Consider the following 22,489-nt stretch of genomic DNA (forward strand, 5'->3'; position numbering starts at 1 on the left):
AGGCTCAAACTCCTGTGACTATTAATCTTTTGCTTTTGAAGTCTAATTATCAGTGTTCTCCACTAGCAGTTCTGTGTTTTAGGACTAGATGTTTTAGGACTGGCTTTAAAATGAAGAAATAATTTTATTGGTCACTATCTATGGGCTGTTTTGCTAGAACTATTTATTTATTGGTGTTTCTGTAAAAACAATAGCAAATACTTGTTTTGGTGGAAACAGTCCCAGTGGAAATCAGCCCGACTTAATTTGATGTTGGCATTTTTGCTGCATGCCTCCCCCTCCCCAGAAATGCTTGACTTAATATTTTTACAATAGGAGAAAGGCAATAAAAGCTTTTGAAGCCAGATGTCTCAAAAGAAACCTGCTGATGGGGAATCTTTTCTCATGTAGGAAGAGATGTCAGTTAACATGATCAAGTGAAACCAGTTATATTTGAAGTTTCTGGCTTTTTTGTTTATCTTAGTCAAATAAAGCTGCATATCATAGTAAAAAAAACCAAAGGTCATTCTTCTGACAAAGATTCTGGCAATTGCCGTGTATTAGGAAACTTGATTGGGCAGTGACTTCAGCTTTGGCAGGTGATAATGCTGCTCAAGTCATGTTCAGAGGCCGGAAGAGACTCAAAGTCTAAGTCGGTTTGGACCACAGATACTGTGCTTGTGATTTGTCTAAGGCACTTTTTACTATTTTCTGATCTGTACCAAATTTTGATTGCCACCTCTATATCTCTCTTTTTTTTTTTTTTTTTTTTTTTTGAGAGGGTATCTCTCATATTTATTGATCAAATGGTTGTTAACAACAATAAAATTCAGTATAGGGGGGTCAATGCTCAATGTACAATCATTAATCCATCTCAAGCCTAATTCTCGTCAGTCTCCAATCTTCTGAAGCATAACGAACAAGTTCTTACATGGTGAACGAATTCTTACAGAGTGAATAAATTCTTACATGGTGAACAGTACAAGGGCATTCATCACAGAAACTTTCGGTTTTGATCATGCAATATGACCTATAAACCATCAGGTCAAATATGAATATTCATTTGATTTTTGTACTTGATTTATATGTTGATCCCACATTTCTCCTATTATTATTATTATTTTTATTTTTAATAAAATGCTGAAGTGGTAGGTAGATGCAAGATAAAGGTAGAAAACATAGTTTAGTGCTGTAAGAAGGCAAATATAGATGATCAGATGATCAGGTGTGTGCCTATGGACTAAGTATTAATCCAGGCTAGACAAGGGCAGCAAGACATCCACGGATGCAGAAGATTTCTCTCAAAGCAGGGGGGGTGAGGTTCTGAGCCTCACCTCTGTTGATCCCCAAATTCTCACCTGATGGCCCCCCTGCGACTGTGCCTGTCTTAGGTTGTTCCTCCCTTGAGGAATCTTACCCGTCTCTGGCTAACCAGTCATCTTCCGGGGCCATACAGGGAAATGTAAAGTTGGTAAGTGAGAGAGAAGCCATATTGTTTGCAAAGGTTAGCTTTTTACTTCTTTGCAGATTTATGCCCTGTGGCTTCTATGCCCAGCACTTGTCTCGAGGTATCTTTACCACCTGGAGGAATTATGATACTCGGTAAATTCGATATGAGGCACGAATTCTATTTAAGGTTTGTAATTAGGAAGGAAGAAGAAAAGCTATAGATGTAGCATATGAAGGAAACTTGGGAGGATTGATTATTTCTTTGACATATCTTCTTGTATAGTACCTTAAGTATGTATAGGTTTTAAACTACTAACTAATTTGCACACACATATTAACATAATAGGAATACGGTGACATAAACAAAGCAAATCTATAATTACCAGCCATCTCCAGTGAAGCCAAGAAAACCATTTAGGCACCCTAGGCATTTGTGAAAATTTATCTATGATATGATGGATATTGTCCAACTGTACTTGAACCATCAGACAAATTAAAGCAGCCCATTTCTGGGATCTGTTCACATCCCATATGTTCTTTTAACCATAGATAGTCTATAGTCATGAGGTTTTGGGGTGCTACAACTTGCACCCCTCCCAACTCCTGGTTGAGTTCCAACAGTACAGATCCAGTCAAATTCGTTGTCTCACTGTATGCACATGCCAGCCTAGACATCTCCCTCCTCATTCCAGTGGCAAGTCCAGGAAACGGTGGGCTAGATGCAGCCACAACCACAGCATCGTCCGGATCCCTGTGGAGGCTTTTTGATGATCATCCCCCGGCACGAGGCCTCCAGAGAGTGCTGATGCCGGAAGCTCCTCCTCATATCGTATCTTAGTTCATTTTCTGGGTATCCAAGCTAGGCCTTGATCTTCTGCGTAGAAACAAACAGACCCTTTGCCCACACTTTGACATGCCCTCTATACCACTGTGCAGAACTCATTGGAGGTCAGCACACAGTAACTGCTTTTTTTTTTTTTTTTTTAATTAAGAGAAAGGAATATTATCAGAAAAGAGTACCTCCATAGCTGATCATCTGACACCCTTTAAGTGATCAACATTAAGGATATTTAAAGCATGCGTTGATCTTTGATTTACCAATAGTTTTATCCTGTTAAGGAGTAATCCCCCTTTTCTTTCTTTCTTTCTTTTTTTTTTTTTAAATTTTTAATCTACACTTACCTGAAGAATACTATGTTTACTATGCTCTCCCCTATATCAGGTCCCCCCTAACAACCACATTACGGTTACTGTCCATCAGCTTAGCAAAATGTGGTAGAGTCACTACTTGTCCTCTCTGTGTTGTGCAGCCCACCCTCCCCTTTCTCCCTCCCCCCCATGCATGCTAATCTTAATACCCCCCTTCTTCTTCCCCCCCCTTATCCCTCCCTGCCCACCCATCCTCCCCAGTTCCTTTCCCTTTGGTACCTGTTAGTCCATTTTTGGGTTCTGTAATTCTGCTGCTGTCCTGTTCCTTCAGTTTTTCCTTTGTTCCTATACTCCTCAGATGAGTGAAATCATTTGGTATTTCTCTTTCTCCGCTTGGCTTATTTCACTGAGCATAATACTCTCCAGCTCCATCCATGTTGCTGCAAATGGTTGGATTTTTCCACTTCTTATGGCTGAGTAGTATTCCATTGTGTATATGTACCACATCTTCTTTATCCATTCATCTACAGATGGACATTTAGGTTGCTTCCAATTCTTGGCTATTGTAAATAGTGCTGCGATAAACATAGGAGTGCATCTGTCTTTCTCAAACTTGATTGCTGCGTTCTTAGGGTAAATTCCTAGGAGTGGAATTCCTGGGTCAAATGGTAGGTCTGTTTTGAGCATTTTGATGCACTTCCATACTGCTTTCCACAATGGTTGAACTAATTTACATTCCCACCAGCAGTGTAGGAGGGTTCCCCTTTCTCCACAGCCTCGCCAACATTTGTTGTTGTTTGTCTTTTGGATGGCAGCTATCCTTACTGGTGTGAGGTGATACCTCATTGTAGTTTTAATTTGCATTTCTCTGATAATTAGCGATGTGGAGCATCTTTTCATGTGTCTCTTGGCCATCTGTATTTCTTTTTTGGAGAACTGTCTGTTCAGTTCCTCTGCCCATTTTTTAATTGGGTTATTTGTTTTTTGTTTGTTGAGGCGTGTGAGCTCTTTATATATTCTGGCCGTCAAGCCTTTATCAGATATGTCATTTTCAAATATATTCTCCCATACTGTAGGGTTCCTTTTTGTTCTATTGATGGTGTCTTTCGCTGTACAGAAGCTTTTCAGCTTAATGTAGTCCCACTTGCTCATTTTTGCTGTTGTTTTCCTTGCCCGGGGAGATATGTTCAAGAAGAGATCACTCATGTTTATATCTAAGAGGTTTTTGCCTATGTTTTTTTCCAAGAGTTTAATGGTTTCGTGACTTACATTCAGGTCTTTGATCCATTTTGAGTTTACCTTTGTATATGGGGTTAGACAATGGTCCAGTTTCATTCTCCTACATGTAGCTGTCCAGTTTTGCCAGCACCATCTGTTGAAGAGACTGTCATTTTGCCATTGTATGTCCATGGCTCCTTTATCAAATATTAATTGACCATATATGTTTGGGTTAATTTCTGGGGTCTCTAATCTGTTCCACTGGTCTGTGGCTCTGTTCTTGTGCCAGTACCAAATTGTCTTGATTACTATGGCTTTGTAGTAGAGCTTGAAGTTGGGGAGTGAGATCCCCCCTACTTTATTCTTCTTTTTCAGGATTGCTTTGGCTATTCGGGGTCTTTGGTGTTTCCATATGAATTTTTGAATTATTTGTTCCAATTCATTGAAGAATGTTGCTGGTAATTTGAGAGGGATTGCATCAAATTTGTATATTGCTTTCGGCAGGATGGCCATTTTGACGATATTAATTCTTCCTAGCCATGAGCATGGGATGAGTTTCCATTTATTAGTGTCCCCTTTAATTTCTCTTAAGAGTGACTTGTAGTTTTCAGAGTATAAGTCTTTCACTTCCTTGGTTAGGTTTATTCCTAGGTATTTTATTCTTTTTGATGCAATGGTGAATGGAATTGTTTTCCTGATTTCTCTTTCTATTGATTCGTTGTTAGTGTATAGGAAAGCTACAGATTTCTGTGTGTTGATTTTGTATCCTGCAACTTTGCTGTATTCCGATATCAGTTCTAGTAGTTTTGGAGTGGAGTCTTTAGGGTTTTTTATGTACAGTATCATATCATCTGCAAATAGTGACAGTTTAACTTCTTCTTTACCAATCTGGATTCCTTGTATTTCTTTGTTTTGTCTGATTGCCGTGGCTAGGACCTCCAGTACTATGTTAAATAACAGTGGGGAGAGTGGGCATCCCTGTCTGGTTCCCGATCTCAGTGGAAATGCTTTCAGCTTCTCGCTGTTCAGTATAATGCTGGCTGTGGGTTTATCATATATGGCCTTTATTATGTTGAGGTACTTGCCCTCTATTCCCATTTTGCTGAGAGTTTTTATCATGAATGGATGTTGAATTTTGTCAAATGCTTTTTCAGCATCTATGGAGATGATCATGTGGTTTTTGTCTTTCTTTTTGTTGATGTGGTGGATGATGTTGATGGATTTTCGAATGTTGTACCATCCTTGCATCCCTGGGATGAACCCCACTTGGTCATGGTGTATGATCCTTTTGATATACTGTTGAATTCTGTTTGCTAATATTTTATTGAGTATTTTTGCATCTACATTCATCAGGGATATTGGTCTGTAATTTTCTTTTTTGGTGGGGTCTTTTCCTGGTTTTGGTATTAGGGTGATGTTGGCTTCATAGAATGAGTTTGGGAGTATTCCCTCTTCTTCTATTTTGTGGAACACTTTAAGGAGAATGGGTATTATGTCTTCTCTGTGTGTCTGATAAAATTCCGAGGTAAATCCGTCCGGCCCCGGGGTTTTGTTCTTGGGTAGTTTTTTGATTACTGTTTCAATTTCTTTGCTTGTAATTGGTTTGTTTAACTTTTGTGTTTCTTCCTTGGTCAGTCTTGGGAGGTTGTATTTTTCTAGGAAGTTGTCCATTTCTTCTAGGTTTTCCAGCTTGTTGGCATATAGGTTTTCATAGTAGTCTTTAATAATTCTTTGTATTTCTGTGGAGTCTGTCGTGATTTTTCCATTCTCATTTCTGATTATGTTGATTTGTGTTGACTCTCTTTTTCTCTTAATAAGTTGGGCTAGAGGCTTATCTATTTTGTTTATTTTCTCAAAGAACCAGCTCTTGGTTTCGTTGATTTTTGCTATTGTTTTATTCTTCTCAATTTTGTTTATTTCTTCTCTGATCTTTATTATGTCCCTCCTTCTGCTGACTTTAGGCCTCATTTGTTCTTCTTTTTCCAGTTTTAATAGTTGTGATGTTAGACTATTCATTTGGGATTGTTCTTCCTTCTTCAAGTGTGCCTGGATTGCTATATACTTTCCTCTTAAGACTGCTTTCGCTGCATCCCACAGAAGTTGGGGCTTAGTGTTGTTGTTGTCATTTGTTTCTATATATTCCTTGATCTCTATTTTGATTTGTTCATTGATCCATTGATTATTTAGTAGCATGTTGTTAAGCCTCCATGTGTTTGTGAGCCTTTTTGTTTTCTTTGTAGAATTTATTTCTACTTTCATACCTTTGTGGTCTGAAAAATTGGTTGGTAGAATTTCAATATTGTGGAATTTACTGAGGCTCTTTTTGTGAGCTAGTATGTGGTCTATTCTGGAGAATGTTCCATGTGCACTTGAGAAGAATGTATATCCTGTTGCTTTTGGATGTAAAGTTCTATAGATGTCTATTAGGTCCATCTGTTCTAGTGTGTTGTTCAGTGCCTGTGTGTCTTTACTTATTTTCTGCCCGGTGGATCTATCCTTTGGGGTGAGTGGTGTGTTGAAGTCTCCTACAATGAATGTATTGCAGTCTATTTCCCTCTTTAGTTCTGTTAGTATTTGCTTCACATATGCTGGTGCTCCTGTATTGGGTGCATATATATTTAGAATGGTTATATCCTCTTGTTGGACTAAGCCCTTTATCATTATGTAGTGGCCTTCTTTATCTCTTGTTACTTTCTTTGTTTTGAAGTCTATTTTGTCTGATATTAGTACTGCAACCCCTGCTTTCTTCTCACTGTTGTTTGCCTGAAATATGTTTTTCCATCCCTTGACTTTTAGTCTATGCTTATCTTTGGGTTTAAGGTGAGTTTCTTGTAAGCAGCATATAGATGGGTCTTGCTTTTTTATCCATTCTATTACTCTATGTCTTTTGATTGGTGCATTAAGTCCATTTACATTTAGGGTGACTATTGAAATATATGTACTTATTGCCATTGCAGGCTTTAGATTCGTGGTTACCAAAGGTTCAAGGTTAGCTTCTTTAGTATCTTACTGCCTAACTTAGCTCGCTTATTGAGCTGTTATATACACTGTCTGGAGAGTCTTTTCTTCTCTCCCTTCTTATTCCTCCTCCTCCATTCTTCATATGTTGTGTGTTTTGTTCTGTGCTCTTTTTAGGGGTGCTCCCATCTAGAGCAGTCCCTGTAGGATGCCCTGTAGAGGTGGTTTGTGGGAAGCAAATTCCCTCAGCTTTTGCTTGTCTGGGAATTGTTTGATCCCACCATCATATTTAAATGATAGTCGTGCTGGATACAGTATCCTTGGTTCAAGGCCCTTCTGTTTCATTGCATTAAGTATATCATGCCATTCTCTTCTGGCCTGTAGGGTTTCTGTTGAGAAGTCTGATGTTAGCCTGATTGGTTTTCCTTTATAGGTGACCTTTTTCTCTCTAGCTGCCTTTAAAACTCTTTCCTTGTCCTTGATCCTTGCCATTTTAATTATTATGTGTCTTGGTGTTGTCCTCCTTGGATCCTTTCTGTTGGGGGTTCTGTATAATTCCATGGTCTGTTCGATTATTTCCTCCCCCAGTTTGGGGAAGTTTTCAGCAATTATTTCTTCAAAGACACTTTCTATCCCTTTTCCTCTTTCTTCCTCTTCTGGTATCCCTATAATACGAATGTTTTTCCTTTTGTATTGGTCACATATTTCTCTTAGTGTTGTTTCATTCCTGGAGATCCTTTTATCTCTCTCTATGTCAGCTTCTATACGTTCCTGTTCTCTGGCTTCTATTCCTTCAATGGCCTCTTGCATCTTATCCATTCTGCTTATAAATCCTTCCAGGGATTGTTTCACTTCTGTGATCTCTTTCCTGACATCTGTGATCTCCTTCCGGACTTCATCCCACTGCTCTTGCATTTTTCTCTGCATCTCATCCCATTGCTCTTGCATTTTTTTCTGCATCTCTGTCAGCATGTTCATGATTTTTATTTTGAATTCTTTTTCAGGAAGACTAGTTAGGTCTGTCTCCTTCTCAGGTGTTGTCTCTGTGATCTTTGTCTGCCTGTAGTTTTGCCTTTTCATGGTGATAGAGATAGTTTGCAGAGCTGGTACAAGTGACCGCTGGAAGAGCTTCCCTTCTTGTTGGTTTGTAGCCTTTTCCTGGGAGAATAGCGACCTCTAGTGGCTTGTGCTGGGCAGCTGTGCGCAGACAGGGCTTCTGCTTCCTGCCCAGTTGCTTTGGGGTTTATCTCCGCTGTTGCTGTGGGCTTGGCCTGGCTGGGGCTGTTCCTCCAAAATGGTGGAGCCCCGTTGGAGGGGGAGCAGCCAGGAGACTATTTATCTCCGTAAGGGGCCTCTGTGCTCCCTGCTGCCCAGGGGGTTAGAGTGCCCAGAGATCCCCAGATTCCCTGCTTCTGGTCTAAGTGACCTGTCCTGCCCCTTTAAGATTTCCAAAAAGCACTCTCCAAACCAAAACAACAGCAGCAACAATCAGAGAGGGAACAGAAACAAAGAGAAAAAAAAAAGGAAAAAACAAGCGATTTTTTTTTTTTTTTTTTGTCCTCAGGTGCCGGTCCCAGGCACCCGCTCACTGGTCCTGCTGCCCTGTCTCCCTAGCACCAGGGTCCCTGTCCTTTCAAGGCTTCCAAAAAGCACCCACCCACCGGTCCCGCAGGGAAGGAACGCTCAATATTCTTTGTCCTCAGGCACTGGTCCCACGCACCCGCTCACCAGTCCCGCCGCCCTGCCTCCCTAGCACCGGGGTCCCTGTCCCTTCAAGGCTTCCAAAAAGCACTCGGCAAAAAGAGAGAAAAAAAAGGGGAAAAACGCGCGATTTCTTCCGTCCTCAGGTGCTGGTCTCAGGCACCCACCCACCGGTCCCACAGGGAAAAATGCGGGATATTCTTTGTCCTCAGGTGCCGGTCCCAGGCACCCGCTCACCAGTCCCGCCGCCCTGCCTCCCTAGCACCGGGGTCCCTGTCCCTTTTAGGCTTCCAAAAAGCACTCGCAGAAAAGAGAAAAAAAAAAGGGGAAAAACACGCGATTTCCTCTGTCCTCAAGTGCCGGTCTCAGGCACCCGCCCACCGGTCCCGCAGGGAAAAACGGGGGATATTTTTTGTCCTCAGGCGCCGGTCCCAGCCACCCGCTCACCAGTCCCGCCACCGTGCCTCCCTAGCACTGGAGTCCCCGTCCCTTCAAGGCTTCCAAAAAGCGCTCACCAAAAAGAGAAAAAAAAAGGGGAAAAACGCGCGACCTCCTCCGTCCTCAGGCACCGGTCTCAGGCACCCGCCCCCAGGTCTCGCAGGGAGAAACGCGGGATATTCTTTGTCCTCCGGCGCCGTTCCCAGGCACCTCCTCACCGGTCCCGCCACCCTGCCTCCCCAGCAACGGGGGCCCGTCCCTCTAAGGCTTCCAAAAAGCGCTCGCCAAAAAAAAAAAAAAAAACCGCTCCGGTTTCTCTCCACCCGCCGGGAGCCGGGGGGAGGGGCGCTCGGGTCCCACCGGGCTGGGGCTTGTATCTTACCCCCTTCACAAGGCGCTGGGTTCTTGCAGGCGTGGATGTGGTCTAGATGTTGTCCTGTGTCCTGTGGTCTCTATTTTAGGAAGATTTTTCTTTGTTATATTTTCATAGCTCTATGTGTTTTTGGGAGGAGATTTCCACTGCTCTACTCACGCCACCATCTTGGCTCCGCCCTCTATATCTCTCTTTTTAAAACATCACTAATAAATAACTGCTAGTCTAAAACATTCATCCGTCAACAAAGTGATGCATGTGTTGGAGGGAGTCCGACAACCAAGAATGAGAGTGACTTCAGCTGGCTTCCCCACCACTTATTTCCCTTGGTAGAGTCCATCCCTATGTGATAGTTAACTCCTGCTTATCTGTTTCATACCAAAGTAAGCCTACATAATCCAAATACACTTGGGCTAATTCTTCAGCCTTGTTACCTTACCACCATCACAGTTGCCAACAGGTTGTAAATAGAGCTGACTCAAGTTTCACTTCCATCATTTTTCCTGCCTGCCTCTCTGACCATTCTTCCTTTAGTGCCTGATTCGTATGTCACAATTTCTGAGGCCTCATTTTCTCATTTTCAATTACCCCTCCACAAATTAATCCTTTCTTACTTCGTATCTACTTCTCTTGTGCTCATCATCCTTCAGTCATGTATTTAAATATCATTCTCACCAGTTTGAATGAGAACCCCATAGAGCTGTGCCTCATTCATCTTTGTACGCCAGCACCAGGCTTAGTGTCTGTTGCTGTAGAAGGCTTGTCTGAGTGCTTGTTGATGGAAAGGATGCCAGGTGCTGGGCACTCTGATGGGATAAATGGTGGAGAAGGATTCAGTCCTACTCTCAAGGAGTTTACAATGTAGTAGGCCAGAAAAGACCTGGCCATAAATACAGTGTAAGAATGTGTGTGACTGGTGGCATTACCAATGAAACATTTGAGAAGGGCCTTGAAGGATGCTGGGAGGACCTTCCAAACAATGGACCTGTATCAGCAAAGGGAGAAAGCATGAGGTATATTCAAGTTACCTGGTGAATTTCAGGTTGTCTAGGTGACCATGAGGTAGATGTTAGGAAATGGTGGGAAATAAACTTGGAAACCTGGTTGAACCCAGATGACTGAAGGTCATACGTTTTGGATTTTCTTCTTCGAGTGATTTAAAAAACTAAAGTTTCCGACCCACCAAGAATGGTGTAGGGAGGGTAAACTGCCACTGCTTTCAGGTTTAAATGTAACTGGATTATTGAGAAGAATGGGGATGGGAATCTTGAATAATTATATGTCTCATTTTTTCAGCTACTGAATGTAGAGCAGTAGGAAGACATTATCATAGCAGTGTTTCAGAAGAATGATTTTGCCAGGGTTTAAGGGATGAGATGCAGAAGTCAGGGAGGCCAGTTGGGAGGCCAGAAGCTTTGAGGGCTTGAAGAAGTACTTTGGAGATCAAAGAAAAGAGGCAAAGTGCTTTGCAGTTAGGGTCAGTGTGAGAACTCTGTCAACAGTGAGCCAGTCAGGAGGAACCTGGTCTGGTCAGATAAAGAGGGCAGGAGTCATGATGATGAGTAATGTTTCAGATGGCTCAAATCTAAGGTACTAAAAATACACCCAGGAGGATATTTCCAGATCACTGGATATCTATGAAAAGAACATGAGGAAGAGACATTAGAGAAAGAAAGTTTGGCCACTCCTCACATGATGAGGGAGATGGCAAGAGTCACATGACTCAGTGAGCCCATGGAAGTGAGTGGGGTTCTAGATAGAAAACTCCAGAACCAACCTTAGGAAAAGCTTTTGCGTGGGGTTCAGGAGGAAAACAGCCAGCAAAATCAGCACTAGGGGCCTAAGAGAACCAGGAACATAATGTGCTAAGGAAGCTAAGCTAGGTGTGGTTGCTAGAGAGGTAAAAGATGCAGAAATCTCAAGGACAATAAGGAGGAAGCAAACACTTGTGCATCTCATGTTAAAAAGAAAACCATAGATTCAACATGGGGTCACTTCTCCAAGGCCAAGTCACCAAACAGGGCTTACTTGCAGTTTTAGCCTCTCCCAGGAGTAGAATTTGTAAGCCAGTCATTCTGGAATTTCCTAATCACTAATGAGGTCATCTGCATAAGACCCTCCCAACCCACCACCCTGCTTCTTCTAAGTGAGGGTGTCCTTACCTGAAACAATCCCTAATCTTCTCTTTTGCTGATAATTTTTTGCCACAGCCTCCTGTCTGTAAAAACCCTCCATTATGTACAACTACTTGGAGCATTTCTCTGCTTTCTAGATGGGATGCTGCCTGATTCTGAATCATTTAATAAAACCACTTAGATCTTCAAATTTACTTGGTCAAATTTTGTCTTTTAACACACATAATTGGAAAATCTTTTAAGAGTGACTTTTAAGAAGGCACTTCCAGATGAAAGATAGGGATAGAACCAAAACTCTGGCAGGGTGAGGATAAAATTGTAATATTTCCAGAATATCTAGCCTTGCTTTAGTACATTTGCATATCAACAGGCGTTCCTGGGTGGGGGTGGAGACAGTAGTCCATCTCCATATCAGTGGGTAATTACTTACGTGGGTGACTGAGGGTTTATCTGAACCTGAGAAGTTAGGGGAAGGGCTCATTTACTTCTGCCAGAGCTGGAAAGAGAGATGGCCCCAGACTCCAATTTGTAAGCAATAAACAGGTTTTAAACTTTATTTCTCTCTTTGACTGATTTCGTTTTAGAGGTATTTTGCCCTGAGATTTCCTTTCCCTGGAGTTATATCTGGCAGTATTCAGCAGGACCTCTGGACCCAAAATCTGTCATAATGGGTGTGATCTTTGGGAGGGCCGCCCCTAGAGATGATGGGAAGAAGTGGCGCTCGCCCTGAGGGACGAGTATCTGCACTCCTGTGTTCGCAGAGGTGCCACCACTGCTGCTGGCCATGACGATGCCGGCCTGTGGCCTGAGCTGAAGGCTGCTGCTGCTGCTGCTGCTCCTGCCGCTGGCCAGAGCCCTGTAGGTCAGGGAGGCCAAGGAGAGGCCCGGAGGCCAAGGAGAGGCCCGGAGCCCATGGAGAGGAGTGCCTTGTGTGCTCTCAGGGGGACTTACACCAAGTCCCTCAGCAACATGGGACAATAGTAAGGGGGCCAATAGCCCTCTTCAGGTGGTAAATAGACTATACTGGGCCTCTGCCCATATCAGAAGGATATCAGTATGCCATAATTTGTGTGGATACAGCTACTGGACTATTGGTTGCTTTTCCTGCACATCATGCAGATCAGCAAACCACCAAGAGGGCCTAAAACATCTCTGCAGCCTTTGGCCAGCTGCAGGTGATTGAGAGCGATCAAGGCACCCACTTTACTGGACGTGCATTACAAGGATGGGTGCAACAATTAGGAATAAAGTGGAAATTTCATGTACCATATAACCCTACTGGGGTAGGCATGATAGAGAGGTACAATAGTTTGTTGAAATCTGGCCTGAAGTCAGACACCAATAGTTTACAGACTGCCACTTCACCTATGGGCAGTGCTATGGCGTTTGAATGAAAAGCCATGTAAAGGAGCTTTGAGCCCTGTGGGTATGCTAACACACCTTGCTGCCTCTCCTAGACACTGTATGTGCAAACCAAAGAAGAGTTATTGAAGCCAGGATATGGCCAGCAGAGCAGCATCCTGCTGCCAGCCCCAACTGCATTAAACCCCGGAGATACTGTTGAATGGACGTGGCCCTGGACAATTTGACACATGGACTGATGATGGCTGGTCCTTCTGGCACCTTGGAGAAAAGGCCTGGAAGCTGGCCTCCTGTGTATTCCTGAATTAACAGCAGCGTGGCCCCCAAAGATCACAGTTATTTTCTTCTACAGTCCTTGTGGCCTGGATGCACCCCCTGGCTGTAGCTGCCACATGATGGCTGGAATGGATGAGCTTTGAACTTAATCTGCATAGGACTTTGAACCTATCTGAATGTTCCAGTTTAAGGATTATTGTAATTTTATTGCTGTTGCTATTGTACGTATTTTCTTCTACAGTCCTTGTGGCCATGATGTGCCCCCTGGCTGCAGCTGCTGCATGATGGCTTAAATGGATGAGCTTTGGACTTAATCTGCATAGGACTTTGAACCTAGCTGAATCCTCTGGCTTGAGGATTACCATGATTTTATTGCTGTTGCTATTGTATGTCATTAGTCTGCTCACAATGCTCCAGTTTTCTCACCAGGGATATTTTGCCCAGGGGGAATGAGTAAATTTTAAGGCGAGATTTCTGGAGGGGTGGCCTGTGGGTAAAATTGTAATATTTCCAGAATATCTCACCTGGCTTTAGTGCAAATGCATATCACCAGGTGATCCTCGGGGTGGAGAGTGAAGTCCATCTCCATATCAGTGGGTAGTTACCTGGACGACCGAGGGCTTATCTGAATCTGAGAGGTGAGGGGAAAGGCTGGTTTGCTTCTGCCAGAGCAGGAAAGAGAGATGGCCCCAGACTCCAGTTTGTAAGCAATAAATGGTTTAAACTTTATTTCTACCTTTGACTGATTTCACTTTTAGAGGTATTTTACCCTGGGCTTTCCTTCCCCTGGAGTTACACCAGGGGTTACAAACTCAAATGCTTACAATGACCTGACAGGTAGCAGAAATGAACAAAAGGGGTCAGAGGAGACTGTGATAACCCGGTGATCACATGCCTACTCAAAAGGAGCAGCTGCACCTGGACCACTGTTGCCATGTGGAAAGAGTGACCAGTGCAGCCAACTGCCTGACCTTTACAAAGATCAAAATCCTATTTTTAAGTGATATTTCCCAATTTTAAAAACATTGTGAGAGTAAGTGAAACACTTCTATAGGCTGTATCTGGTATTTGAGCCACCAGTTCTAGCAACCTCCACTAGGTCTGAAGGCACTGATGATAGAACAAAAATCTTTTGAGATGTAAGGCAGTGCAACAGTAAGCACTCTGAGGAGTGTTTTAGAGACTGGGGTGCTAGCAGATATGAAAGGGAAGATTGAAGATTCTGTAGAGGGAGGCCCAAGGAGGGGGTGAAGATATGATATCCTGTAGCTCCAGGCTGTAGGGGATTCCTAACTCTGGGCAAGTTCACTCTGAATTCAATGAGACTAAATAACAAGAGGGGAACATTGAAGGAGTTTAACTCTGGGGGAAAATATGTTCCCAGCCCAGGGCAAATAACCTTTGAAGCCAAAGTCAGTCAAAGGGAGAAATAAAGTGGGAGAACCTGTTTATTATTTGCAAGCAGTTGTCCACTTCTGCTCGCCTGTGTATCTCACCACCCAGCTGCAAAAGGGGCCCCGCAAACCTCTCTTGCCCAGATATGCCCTCTCTCCCCCAACCCTTGTAATCAGCTATTGATATGGAGATGGACTACTTCTCTCCACCCCTTGGAAACACCTATCAAAATGGAGATGCACTAAGGCCAGGTGAAAGATTCTGGAAATAGTGCAATTTTACCCACAGAAAGGTTTACACCAAGCTTTATTCTCACTGTGGCAGGTCAAGTGCTAGAGTCACATCTGCATCCAGCAAGTCTATCTCTGTCTCTATCTCTGTGTCTGCTTCTGCTCCAGCCTCGTCTTCACTCCAGTGTCTGCTCTCCTGCAAGCACTGGGCAGAACTCTTTATTTGGTGAAATGACACCAAATATCAGACATTTCCTCTCTTCCCTTCCATTATTTGCCAAGAGAGGATTCTTCAAACATCTGAAAGATCTTGGATTCTGGAGTTGAAGCTGCTCCATAGGAAGGTGGTTCCTTTAACCAGTAGCCAATGCCCTGTGGAGGTAATAGGTAGTCATAGAAAATGTGTGTGTGTGTTATAGTCCATATTATTAACATTCTGGGGGTAGAAACTGGGGTCTTATTGTGGTGCATAATAACAACTTGTCTTCACTTAATTTGAGACATGGGACAAGTCTCTTTTCCAGTATTATATAGACACACATAACAAAAGACTGAACCAGCTGCCTTATAAATGCTAAGGCCTTAGGAACAAAATTTACTGTGGCACATTCTCCTCATTCAGTGCAGATGTGCAGCCTATCTCTTTGGGAGGAAGAGGGACCTTTAATAAATCTTGCTTAACACCATAGACAAAGTCATGGTCTATTTGTGGTGGTGGTGGAGGTGCACCACTCCATTCCCAGGGAGAACCTCCTGAGAGGAGCACTGTTAGCTGACAGCTTCGGGTGCCACACCTCTGGTTCCACCCCATGGCATTCGCACCAAGGCTATGGTCTTCCCAGACAGCTCTCAGCCAGTGAGCAAGGTGGGGGTAATAGCAGAGGGCCATTCCTGCCTGGTCCAGGACTCCTCTAATGGACCATGCATGTCCATTGCCAAACCCAGGCAAATTGGCAATGCAGTAGGCCAATTACATCATTGAGTAGATTAAGGTCAGGTGAGGATGCTAGCCATAGGAACTTCCATTTTCCCTACAAATCCTTAGGGAGATAAGATACTTTTTCCTTTCAGATGAGAGGGATGAAGAAAGTGAGAAACAGAAATGTTAAATGTTGGGAATGAACATTGAGGTACATGAGGGAAGATTAAGAAGTCTAAACTTAATGTCATAAATGAACTCTAAGAAATAGATGCTGAGATTGCCCGCTGAGGAGGAGGGAGGTGAAGACTGTACTTGGGCCATGGGAGGGTGGGGAGTGTTTCTAACACTCCCAGAGTCAGGATTCAGGATTCAGCAAATGACAAATCAAAGACCTAGTTGAGATTGATAGCGTATATCTGTAGGGATTTTCCATTTAACCAGTACTTTTTAAGTGGCTTCTGCATTCTGGGCATGGCCTGGGGATTTTCAGTCAAGTTAAGGAGATGGATGAAGAAATAAGTAATTACCACAAGGCTGTGTCATAAAAGGGGTATAAACAGGGTGCTATTGGGGAAAGAAGAAATACATCCTGGAAGTTGTGCTGAGGAGGGGGCATTTAAGTTTGAAAGATAAATTATAGTTGCTATGAAGACAATGAGGAAAACCAGAATGGAAAATACACGCAACACTTTAGAGGAAAAACCAAACATGGTGCATTCAAAGAATTTCATGTAATATCATGTGTCCAAAACGGAGTGCTCTTTGCAGAGTGGAAGATCAAAGTGAAGAGTTAATACGAAGAGGAATGGAATGGTCATGGAACTTGGACTTGCTCTATACACAAAGAAATGCCATAAAAGGATTCCAGACATGACAGTGATGTCATCAGTTTGTTTGTTAGGAAAGCACACTGGCTAGAAGCAAGACCAATAAGGAAGCCAATTTTAATGTGCAATAATGTACTCAGCCATAGAGGATACATCTTGATTGATTTAAATTAATGGCCATCTTAATTTATTTACCCACCGATTGATCTAGGAGAGGGTCATGCAAACCACTTTAGATTAATAGGGTATAAAAGTATGTCTGCAAAGGGCCTCTGGGAGAGAGTTCTTTGATAAGGAAGTATTTACCTTAAAAATAAAAGTTATTTTTGCTAGCAAAAATGGGTTTATTCGGGAATGGCAGAAAATGGCAATCTAGGACATGCAAGCTACAGTAGAACAATAGGTGTGTTGGGAGAACAAAGGGAAGGAACACTCTTTTATAGAGGAAAATGGCTGAGTTAGAATGCCTGTTTTCAAGCAAAAAGGCCATTGAAGTAAACAAAGTCCACAGCTTCTCATTGGCTGAATAGTACAGTCTCTCATTGGCTGAGCTATCACTTGGCAGAAGGTAGTTGCCTTCTTCCTGCTGGGTGGTGAAATAGCTGAAGCAATATGGCACCCATCTCTTCTTGTGGGATCTGAGATTTACAAGGAGTAGGGGACATGAGAACTTCTCCTGCAGACTTCCTGATGCCATGTACATGATGCTTACCTTAATTAACTTTCACAGAAATGCTTGGGGAGAAAGCTTCTTTTGTCCCTTTCCTTCCTCTCTTTATGGAATTTGCTCATTAACATGTAATATTTGGAGCTACGGCAATCATTTTGAGATTAGGAGGCAGTAAGTCTAAGAATGAAAGCCAATTAAGTTGAAGATGGCAGAGCAGAAGAAAGATCTTGGGTACTTGGTGTTAGATGAGGTCACCAAGAGGACATAACTGCCAGTTGACCTAAAAACTGTCCCTGGGGAAATCAGAAGCTCTTAGCACCCTTCCTGTCCTTGGAATGTACATTCTGCTCACCATTCTCATAGTTGGAGCCTTTTCAATGATACAATCTGGAGAAAGCAATCTGTTGTTGTGACCATCTAGGCTGTGTATGCAACTGAATCCAGTTAAGGCCTTTATATAAACTTTTAAGATTCTGGTGGGCAGGTATAGAGATCTCCTGGACTTTCTGTCACCCAAGAGCAGCCTCCTATGGAAGTTCCCTTGCTTATTAAAACCAATAGTTGGTGACACTGTTTTGTTTCCAGAACTATTCTGGGATGGCCTGCCTTGAAGTTACCAAGTCAATAATGAGTGTCTTTATGCTTTAAATTGTGATTAGTTGGATTTTTTGTTAATTGCCACATTGACTTATATGTGGCCTCCATAGTAGAAACTTTCAGGGGCAAGAGATCCTCAACTGCTACAAGTAGTCATAGATAGTCCTATTTCTGTATTCCTACTTATCTTCTACATCTTTCACTAGTCTTTATCTTTCCCTTTCACATGTCTTACCTAGATTAGACAAAGCTTTCTTTCTCATCCATGTTCTCTTCTTTGTAGCTTTCCTTGATCTCTCCTAAACAGAATTTATTTCTCTCATTTAAAGTCCTACTGTCTTTGTATTTATTATATTAAATTATAGTTAATTATGAGGCCAAGGGTCTTATTTTCTTCATCTGTGTGCCCCTGGAACAAATAAGAGATGCTCAAAAAGTGTGTTCTGAATGGAATTTTGAGATGGGGGCCTGAATAGCAATAAAAAGAATATTAACCTATTTTATATGTTTACCCAGATTTGCCTCACTGGCCCCCAAGTTGCTCATTAAAGGGTGAAGCCTGGTGGTATTTACCTCCCTGGTGTGAGGGCCATCTTAGGCATGGCCTCCACTGCACCCACACAGTGAGAGCTGCAGTGGGACCATGAGTCTCAAGCCAGCACAACTTGCTGCAGGAAGTTTCGGACTCCTCCCACCACTTCCAGACTCAGAGGCAGCACTGTGCCTCAGGCGGGGCTTCTCCAGAGGCTGCCTGGAGGGATCTTGGTTTACACATTTCAGGAATGCAGGGGAATTATTACCCTGGGAAGTCCACTTTGAACAAAGAAAGACAGGAGGTGAAAAGGAGCCAGCACAAACTCTTTTCCCTTCTTTGATGGGCCTCTCTGAACACCATGATTCCCTAGGGTTTGACCAAGCAATTCACTATGTTTTTTCATGAAGCTGCAGTCAGTTCCCTAATGTACCACTTTGTACCTGCTATTTCTCCATCTCTGATTGACTTCCTTTTTACTTGTTCCTGGGGCTCTGGAATTGTATTCCCTCTTCCCTTGCCTCAACCATCATTTTACAAACTAGGGCAAAGATTCTATTATTTGTAATCAGTTTTCTAATTGCATATTTGTGGATGCCACTTCAGTTTAAATTCTCTTTCAAATATAGGCAGCCAGGGTGCCAAAACAACACAGGATTTTTAAAAACACTTTTTGTTTAAGTAAATCATTACCATGAGGGAATTTTCTTAACATCACTCTGCACGTTTTTTAAACATTCTTAAAGTAGGTGAAATGAGGTCTCAAGGACAATAAATGAACTCCTAGGATAAGCAAATATTTAATTGTCCTGGATTTTAAACACTGAGTTTTCATTTTGAATTTAATAATGACTCCTTTAAAGTTATATTATTTCTCAACGCATCAAGCCTGTGTTGACAAGTTTCTTCAAAGAAAGTTGGAAGAATAACTGAAAGATACATAATTATTCTTCACTTGATGCTTGGTTATCTTACTGTCATCTAATTTCAATAAAAGCTACAACAAATGATGTCAGAGTATCTGAGTCATTTTCGTTTGACAGATGTGGAACACTACATTATTTTTTATTCTGTTTATCACAGATATCTTTTCAATATAGTTAAATTTGTTCTAAATTGAATATATGTAGGAGTTATGTATAATTAATAGAAATGTGTTCAGGGGAAAAAAATGAGGCTTCAGTCTCAGTGGCAGCATAATCATCTTGAATTTATGGATGCCTCTGCCTGGGATCATTAACCAAGATGAATGAAAAACATAATTTACAATAAAGATATTAGCCTACATAAAAATCTTATCTGAAATAAGAAACAAGGTCTGAAAATTTTAGCTTATTGCTAAACTACACAGAACAGAAACACTTATGCAAAGGAATAAAGAATAAATATTGGCTCTGCTCTGGGAAGGCCAGCAGGGAAGTCATACGAATTGAAAGGGACAAATCAAGAAAAAAATGGATTACAGAAAATTTGGCAAAGATGTTGTGATCATTGGAATTTGAAAGTATTTAACCATACTTTCTTGAGAATAGGAAAATCTTCAGAATTCTCCCAAAATGAGAATGGAAAATAATAACATTCATGCTGAAATACCTACATGTCAAACACAATCAACTCTCAACCATCCTGCTAATGGATGAGGTACAGTGGGCTCAAAATCAACAGCAAATGTTTGTTAAATGCTAACCGTGACAATTTTATCTAGAGACCACTGCCTAGGTTCCTGCAACTATGTTCCCTGATCGAACTGGAAATTATCAGCATCACTAGGAACTGCTTTATAGTTGAGTTTGCCTAATCATGAGGCCCTCTGGGGAAGAAAATAATAACAAGTAGGGAAGGAATGGAAATGAGGTAGGATGGTTATAAGGAAGGAGAATTTTAAGAAGACAGTGATCCAAATGATGACCCAAGAACAAGAGGAATAACTTTGGAATTACTTAGAAGCAGTTATTGTTCTTCTAAAGAGCAGTTTCAGACACTCCAACTTCTGGCCATAATGGACTAATTGGAACTGAAATAAACCTTGAACAACTAGAAAACTGGACGAAATATATGAAACTACTGTTCTCAGACTTTGGACAGCAGGTAGTGTGGGGCTGTGATGCCTGAGAGAAGGTAGCCCTAAAATCACCCTGGCTTTCTGCCTGGTGCACATGCCTGGCCATGGAGCAGGGAAGAAGATCCCGTGGTAAACACAATGATCTCACTAGGGTGAAAAGATGAAGTGCAGAGTTCAGGAGGGCTGAAGCTGCTGGAAGTTGTAGGGCAGAGTTGCACAGAGAAGAAAGCAACCTAAAGGAAGAATTCCAGAAATCTGTATGGGCTCATTTTAAGTTAAATACAGTAAAACACCAAACTTTGGGTAAAGAGATGTTGGGGAGCTGTGAGTGTACACACAGCTGGGGTTGCTCAGGTTCTGACTGGCCAGAGAGGAATGTCACCATTGATCAGTAAATTTGAAGTTTATCACTTTAAATTATATACTTTAAAGGAGTCATTATTGATCAGTAGGAGCTCCACTGATACAACAGAGACCCTGGAAAGGCCATAATTTAATAGTGTTACTAAACTATTGTTAAAATAAAAGCTACTTTATGTCTCCTCTAAAAAGGCTTAAAAAAAAGCTCCAAAGGATCTAGTATCTTTACTTTCCTGTGCAAATAAAAACACAACTGTCTTTAAAGGAAGACAACAAAATCCAGACACTCAAACATGTAAAATCCACAATGTACAGCATCCAATAAAAAATTACTAAACATGCCAGATGGCAGGAATGTGTGACCTATAACTAGAAAAAAATACTACTCAAAGGAAACCACCCAGAAATGATAGAGATGGATGGAATAGTAGACAAGAACGTTAAAGCAGTCATTATAACTATGTTTGACTATTTAAATGAAAACATGAACAAAGTGAGGAGAGAAATAGAAGACATTTTTTAAAAAGTGAAGTTTCAACAGAATAGTGGAGAGGTAGACCAGACAAAAAAAAGGGAAGGAATGAGGAGAACAAAATGAAGGTTGTGGGCAAAGACTGTTTATTCAAGAAGAATTGCTGCAAAGACAGAAAGGGACAGAAAAATCCAGCAAAGGCTGGGATTGTTGTTAATCCTAGAAAAAAAAAAGAGAGAAGCCAACAATGAAAGCAAGGGAGAAGGAGGCATTTGAGAAAGAAGATGTAAATAGTAGAAAGAAGAAATTAGTGAGGTCAATTGACCTAGGAAGCTTTAAGAGAGAAAACTTTTATCTCTAAAGAGAAAAGGAATTATTTTTTCCTTGAGACAATGGAAAGAAGGTAAATATAAAATAGAGACAGAAAGTTCAAGGAAATTAAACAAGACCAGGATAATTAATGAAGCTTTAGTAAACAGGAGGCAAAATAATTTTCTTAGTGGCTTCAGGATTAGGAAATCCAATGAGTGAAGAAATAATTAGAGGGATCCCAAATCTGTGACTGTGAGAAACAAGCCCCAGGGAAAAAGTAAGAGATGAATAAAAGGATTGCAAAGATGCCCCATTTCCTCAAACACTGAATTTATTGGATGCCAGAATTAGTAAAAAGGAAATCATAAAATGCACATGAGGAGAGATTTGAGTTTAAATGTTATGAGGAAAATGATTTCCTTTTTTATTTTAGTATATTAAACCCTGGGAGATAATGGTGTTTTAGGGGCTTGGAGTTGTGAAGAAATTATGACCTGGGAAAAAAGAAGGAAAACAAGAGATGGAAAAACTTTGGATGAGTTGGACAAGGGTTAAATGGCCATAATCTTCAGACCACTAAATTTTTATTTTGCAGGTACATTTGTAAACTTGGAAAATAAACTTATGCAAAAAAAACTACAAAGTCAATGACTTTTGTGTGTTGCTTGGTGATATGAAAGGGCCAGGCTGGAAGTCAGAAGACATGTGTCTGGTCTCTGACACTGACCATCTTGATGGGCTAGTCATCTCATCTCTCTGAGTCTGTTTCTGGATCTGTAAAGTGGGCAAAATACCAATATCCCTTTTCCAGGTGGATTTGCACAAATCAAATGAGAGTATACATGAAAACTTTGTATGCTGCTAAATGCTATAAAGCACAAGATATGTGTAAACCTTTTTTAGATGGTTATCTACCCATCTCACAATGATTCATCTCTCTGAGAGCTGCCTTCCCAATTCCCAGTTGTATTGACTCTAACACCCCACCCACCTACCCACAACTGATGGGACCAGGATTGAACACCTAATCCTAGATTAGCCAGATTCTCTCTCCTGAGAATTTACAACTGGG

The 22,489-nt window shown here is 41.7% G+C and overlaps 1 long non-coding RNA gene across 1 annotated transcript in view; it reads left to right on the forward strand.

Annotated features, from left to right (window-relative positions):
• LOC118973198 (uncharacterized) overlaps positions 1-22,018 on the forward strand; it is a 50,151-nt gene extending 28,133 nt beyond the window's left edge. The window contains exon 8 of the long non-coding RNA XR_012122361.1: positions 12,858-22,018. This is a non-coding gene — a long non-coding RNA (uncharacterized lncRNA). The remainder of the gene's footprint in view (positions 1-12,857) is intronic.
• The last annotated feature ends 471 nt before the right edge of the window (positions 22,019-22,489 follow it).

This window comes from Manis javanica, chromosome 10, assembly GCF_040802235.1.
Source record: "Manis javanica isolate MJ-LG chromosome 10, MJ_LKY, whole genome shotgun sequence".
Taxonomy (NCBI): Eukaryota; Metazoa; Chordata; class Mammalia; order Pholidota; family Manidae; genus Manis; species Manis javanica.